Source organism: Mauremys mutica, chromosome 11 (genome assembly GCF_020497125.1).
Source record: "Mauremys mutica isolate MM-2020 ecotype Southern chromosome 11, ASM2049712v1, whole genome shotgun sequence".
In the NCBI taxonomy this organism is placed as follows: domain Eukaryota; kingdom Metazoa; phylum Chordata; order Testudines; family Geoemydidae; genus Mauremys; species Mauremys mutica.
In genome coordinates, this window is record NC_059082.1 from 86,556,581 (window position 1) to 86,562,580 (window position 6,000).

The following is a 6,000-nucleotide window of genomic DNA, read 5'->3' on the forward strand; positions in this document are numbered from 1 at the left end:
GTTGCAGTTGAGCTTTGTTTGTATTTGCAGATGCATGCAGATCTGGTATCGTGTTGTGTCATTCTGTGGAGGGTTGTGACTACATCTGTTTGACTGTCACTGCACTGCTGTACAGATGTTGATGTATGGGAGCGAAGGCCCATGTACAAAGGAAAAGGCGATTGGGAGTGGCTGTCAAAGTTAAGTATCTGCTGGAGGGTTTGATGGTCAAAAAGTATGTATGCTGTTGAGGCTGTAGGGATGGGAGTCCTCTAAAGCGTGCCTGTTATATAATGGGTTCATGAGGCAGCTTATTGAATGGGAGTGGGAGTTTTTCCCCCTGGAGGAAGTTGACTGATGGAAGAGTGACCTGTCTGTAACTAGAGATGCTCCATTCTCCCGTCTTCTTTCATACATGGCACTGGGTTTGCATCACCGATCACCACTATCCTGTTTGTCTGTCCTCTATTGGGTGTTGGTTTTCTGAGGAGGATGTGAGCATCCTAATTACCGATGGGCCCCTGTCAGTGTTGGGAAAGGGCCATGAGTATTGTGTAAATGTGAGTATTTTGCCTGTTGATTTTAAATGTATAGAAGTAGTTGGTTGCTGCTTCATTGTAGGTAGGAATGTGCTGGGGCTCTTTCGGGGTGTCCAATAGGTTAGTTTAGCAAAGGGAGTGTGGTATTGTGGTGTTGTGTCCATTAGCATTAATCTGGTGTTTATTGTTTGTGTGCCACAGGGGTATTTGAGTCCAGAACTGAGGGAATGGGCCGTAGCAAGTGTGCCCCATTTGGTTTACATGGGTTCTTGTAAGTATGGTGCCAGTGGGCACAGAGGAGCTGTTTGCATCCATGAGGTAAGTGTTAAGTTAGAGCTTTTAGTGCAATCCTGTTGATGGGAGTGTGGTCTTTTCTGTGTTAGATAAGGTGGGCTTATGATGAATGGGTTCATCACCAGTATTGTGTGTGAGACAACAGATGGAGAAGACAATATTTGGGTTAAGTTGTTGCTTGTTCTCTAGAAGAAGGTTGGACTTAGGTGGGTGGTTAGTGAGAGTGTTGTCGTGTTTGCCCTAAAATGTTGAGTAGCTTTCCTTGAATATATTGTGTGATGTAGGTATGGAGATGTGTTGATATTCCTCAGGGAAGGGGTATCGGTGGGCAGGCGAGTGTGGAAAATATGTAATGGGACTGAGAGTTGCAGTTCAAGGGAGGGTGAGGGAATCTCATGACCGGTGATCCCTGTGTTCCCGTAGATGGTTTGTTGAAGAAATAGGGTGGGATTTGTTGCATTGTCTGTGGGTTTGACTTTGAGTCCTTGTTGGATTATTATTTTGTGTTTGGAGATCCTTCAGAGGCTTTGAGGGGTGCAGTTTGTGAAAGAAGGATAGATGTGAGGCCCCATCTGGTGGAAAAAGAGTGAGTATCTGGTTATATTTTTCTGTGTTTTGTATCGTGTGCTGTTCTTTTAAAGTCTTGCTCGCTTTGTGATGCACGTATGTGGATGTACATGTTGGGGTACTAGTATCGATAATCTGTAAAAGAAGGTGTCACGGTCTATGCAGTTGGTGTTGCATTTGCTTGTGGGGGAATGGAAAAGAGTGATGCAGAAATAAGTGCTGGGTGTGTAATTGCAGATGGTTTGAGATGGTCTTCATGGTGTCAGTCAGTGTGTACTGTGAGCATCATGAAATGTTTATATCATTGTAGGTTTTGTGTGAAGATGGGGGTCCAGTTGGGCAAAGAACAAGTGAAGTAGAAGTATGCCTGTGGGGGACATGAAGTACTTATTCCCAAAATGGAAGTGGATTTGATGTCAAGTTTGCAAGTTAAGTATTTGTCATTTGTTGTTCTGTTTGATGTTGGAGATGGGAAATGTCTGTCACTGGGTGCATGTCAATGGGCATCACATGTACTTTTGTTGTAGAAACTGAGATGTTTAGCATTTGATCCAAAGTCATTGTACCTGTGAATTCTTCTCTTATTCTCATAGGAATCCATTTCCATCTCTGTGGTCGGAAAGTATCAGCGTCTCTGGAGAAGACTTCGGTGTGCGTCATTTGGAGCAATCGGGCTTTGATATTGTATTATTTGGGTCAAGATGTGAAGTGTTGTCTGTTTGATGGCTAGAACGTAGTAGAGCAGTGGGGCTGATGTCACTGTGTTCCGGTAGATACCTGAGCAACTATATCATGAAATGGCATTATTGTCATTTCTGTGATTCGAATTGGAGAGGGTGGGTTCATTTGTTTGGTCAGTTACAGGAACATCACCACATAAGTACTTGCACAAAATGCAATTGTTTTATGAAATGAATGGTTTGTTTGCCACTTGGAATGTTCTAGCCATCAAAGTTGCAAGAGGACACAGTTGAGGGTTGTATCATTTATTGGGGCATCCCGAAGTGTTTGTGAATTTTGTTCATATTGCTGTGTATCCTGTATTTGTTATGTTGTAATGTATAGTTTTGGTTGTGATTGGATGACCCCCTTAGTCATCCACATTGTAGCGTGCTAAATCACTGCAGTGATTTTTGAAACCATGGTACAGTGCAGTCAAACAGCCGGAAGGCTGACGTTATAACAAATTTGTCAGCCTTTTGGCTGTTTCGCTGCACTGTACCATGGTTGGGACTGTCCCGGACAGTCTTTGACTTAACATTTTGTACATGGAGGTGCTATAGAGGGAGCATGCTGGCCAGTTGCTAGGGGAGGTACAGTCAGGTCCCATTCCTGTCTCTCACAATAGATGCATGGTTTTGGACATGTGATGGGGGATATGTAGAAGTATATGGAAGTGAAATGCCAGGGTTGCTTATGTTAATGTTCGTGTTACTGATTTGTTGTATGGTGGTTTATTTGTACAGGACTGCACACACATTGGACACTATGTATTACTGCATATTTGCAAGCTCTTACTGTAATGGATGCCTGGTTGAATAAATAAAGCATTGTGTAGTCCAGCAGAGAATCTGTGTCCCCGTGTTTCCTTGGTTGCAAAGTAGATGTGAAGCAAAGTTCGGACAAGTGCCTGTATCATTGGAGGTAATTGTCAGAGCATTGGAGGGTGGGCTTAAATGGCAGGTAACGATGTTGGGGTTGTTTGGGTCTAGGGTTGGGGTTGTTTGGGTCTAGGGTTGTTTGGGTCTAGGGTTGGGGTTGTTTGGGTCTAGGGTTGGGGTTGTTTGGGTCTAGGGTTGTTTGGGTCTAGGGTTGGGGTTGTTTGGGTCTAGGGTTGTTTGGGTCTAGGGTTGGGGTTGTTTGGGTCTAGGGTTGTTTGGGTCTAGGGTTGTTTGGGTCTAGGGTTGGGGTTGTTTGGGTTAGGGTTGTTTGGGTCTAGGGTTGGGGGTGTTTGGGTCTATGGTTGTTTGGGTCTAGGGTGGGGGTGTTTGGGTCTAGGGTTGTTTGGGTCTAGGGTTGGGGTTGTTTGGGTCTAGGGTTGGGGTTGTTTGGGTCTAGGGTTGTTTGGGTCTAGGGTTGGGGTTGTTTGGGTCTAGGGTTGTTTGGGTCTAGGGTTGGGGTTGTTTGGGTCTAGGGTTGTTTGGGTCTAGGGTTGGGGTTGTTTGGGTCTAGGGTTGGGGTTGTTTGGGTCTAGGGTTGTTTGGGTCTAGGGTTGGGGTTGTTTGGGTCTAGGGTTGGGGTTGTTTGGGTCTAGGGTTGTTTGGGTCTAGGGTTGTTTGGGTCTAGGGTTGTTTGGGTCTAGGGTTGGGGTTGTTTGGGTCTAGGGTTGTTTGGGTCTAGGGTTGTTTGGGTCTAGGGTTGTTTGGGTCTAGGGTTGGGGTTGTTTGGGTCTAGGGTTGTTTGGGTCTAGGGTTGGGGTTGTTTGGGTCTAGGGTTGGGGTTGTTTGGGTCTAGGGTTGTTTGGGTCTAGGGTTGGGGTTGTTTGGGTCTAGGGTTGTTTGGGTCTAGGGTTGGGGTTGTTTGGGTCTGGGGTTGTTTGGGTCTAGGGTTGGGGTTGTTTGGGTCTAGGGTTGTTTGGGTCTAGGGTTGGGGTTGTTTGGGTCTAGGGTTGGGGTTGTTTGGGTCTAGGGTTGTTTGGGTCTAGGGTTGGGGTTGTTTGGGTCTAGGGTTGGGGTTGTTTGGGTCTAGGGTTGTTTGGGTCTAGGGTTGGGGTTGTTTGGGTCTAGGGTTGGGGTTGTTTGGGTCTAGGGTTGTTTGGGTCTAGGGTTGTTTGGGTCTAGGGTTGTTTGGGTCTAGGGTTGGGGTTGTTTGGGTCTAGGGTTGGGGTTGTTTGGGTCTAGGGTTGGGGTTGTTTGGGTCTAGGGTTGTTTGGGTCTAGGGTTGGGGTTGTTTGGGTCTAGGGTTGTTTGGGTCTAGGGTTGTTTGGGTCTAGGGTTGTTTGGGTCTAGGGTTGGGGTTGTTTGGGTCTAGGGTTAGGGTTAGGGTTAGGGTTAGGGTTAGGGTTAGGGTTAGGGTTAGGGTTAGGGTTAGGGTTAGGGTTAGGGTTAGGGTTAGGGTTAGGGTTAGGGTTAGGGTTAGGGTTAGGGTTAGGGTTAGGGTTAGGGTTAGGGTTAGGGTTAGGGTTAGGGTTAGGGTTAGGGTTAGGGTTAGGGTTAGGGTTATGTATAGGGTTAGGGTTAGGGTTAGGGTTAGGGTTAGGGTTAGGGTTAGGGTTAGGGTTAGGGTTAGGGTTAGGGTTAGGGTTAGGGTTAGGGTTAGGGTTAGGGTTAGGGTTAGGGTTAGGGTTAGGGTTAGGGTTAGGGTTAGGGTTAGGGTTAGGGTTAGGGTTAGGGTTAGGTTAGGGTTAGGGTTAGGGTTAGGGTTAGGGTTAGGGTTAGGGTTAGGGTTAGGGTTAGGGTTAGGGTTAGGGTTAGGGTTAGGGTTAGGGTTAGGGTTAGGGTTAGGGTTAGGGTTAGGGTTAGGGTTAGGGTTAGGGTTAGGGTTAGGGTTAGGGTTAGGGTTAGGGTTAGGTTAGGGTTAGGGTTAGGGTTAGGGTTAGGGTTAGGGTTAGGGTTAGGGTTAGGGTTAGGGTTAGGGTTAGGGTTAGGGTTAGGGTTAGGGTTAGGGTTAGGTTAGGGTTAGGGTTAGGGTTAGGGTTAGGGTTAGGGTTAGGGTTAGGGTTAGGGTTAGGGTTAGGGTTAGGGTTAGGGTTAGGGTTAGGGTTAGGGTTAGGGTTAGGGTTAGGGTTAGGGTTAGGGTTAGGGTTAGGGTTAGGGTTAGGGTTAGGGTTAGGGTTAGGGTTAGGGTTAGGGTTAGGGTTAGGGTTAGGGTTAGGGTTAGGGTTAGGGTTAGGGTTAGGGTTAGGGTTAGGGTTAGGGTTAGGGTTAGGGTTAGGGTTAGGGTTAGGGTTAGGGTTAGGGTTAGGGTTAGGGTTAGGGTTAGGGTTAGGGTTAGGGTTAGGGTTAGGGTTAGGGTTAGGGTTAGGGTTAGGGTTAGGGTTAGGGTTAGGGTTAGGGTTAGGGTTAGGGTTAGGGTTAGGGTTAGGGTTAGGGTTAGGGTTAGGGTTAGGGTTAGGGTTAGGGTTAGGGTTAGGGTTAGGGTTAGGGTTAGGGTTAGGGTTAGGGTTAGGGTTAGGGTTAGGGTTAGGGTTAGGGTTAGGGTTAGGGTTAGGGTTAGGGTTAGGGTTAGGGTTAGGGTTAGGGTTAGGGTTAGGGTTAGGGTTAGGGTTAGGGTTAGGGTTAGGGTTAGGGTTAGGGTTAGGGTTAGGGTTAGGGTTAGGGTTAGGGGTTAGGGTTAGGGTTAGGGTTAGGGTTAGGGTTAGGGTTAGGGTTAGGGTTAGGGTTAGGGTTAGGGTTAGGGTTAGGGTTAGGGTTAGGGTTAGGGTTAGGGTTAGGGTTAGGGTTAGGGTTAGGGTTAGGGTTAGGGTTAGGGTTAGGGTTAGGGTTAGGGTTAGGGTTAGGGTTAGGGTTAGGGTTAGGGTTAGGGTTAGGGTTAGGGTTAGGGTTAGGGTTAGGGTTAGGGTTAGGGTTAGGGTTAGGGTTAGGGTTAGGGTTAGGGTTAGGGTTAGGGTTAGGGTTAGGGTTAGGGTTAGGGTTAGGGTTAGGGTTAGGGTTAGGGTTAGGGTTAGGGTTAGGGTTAGGTT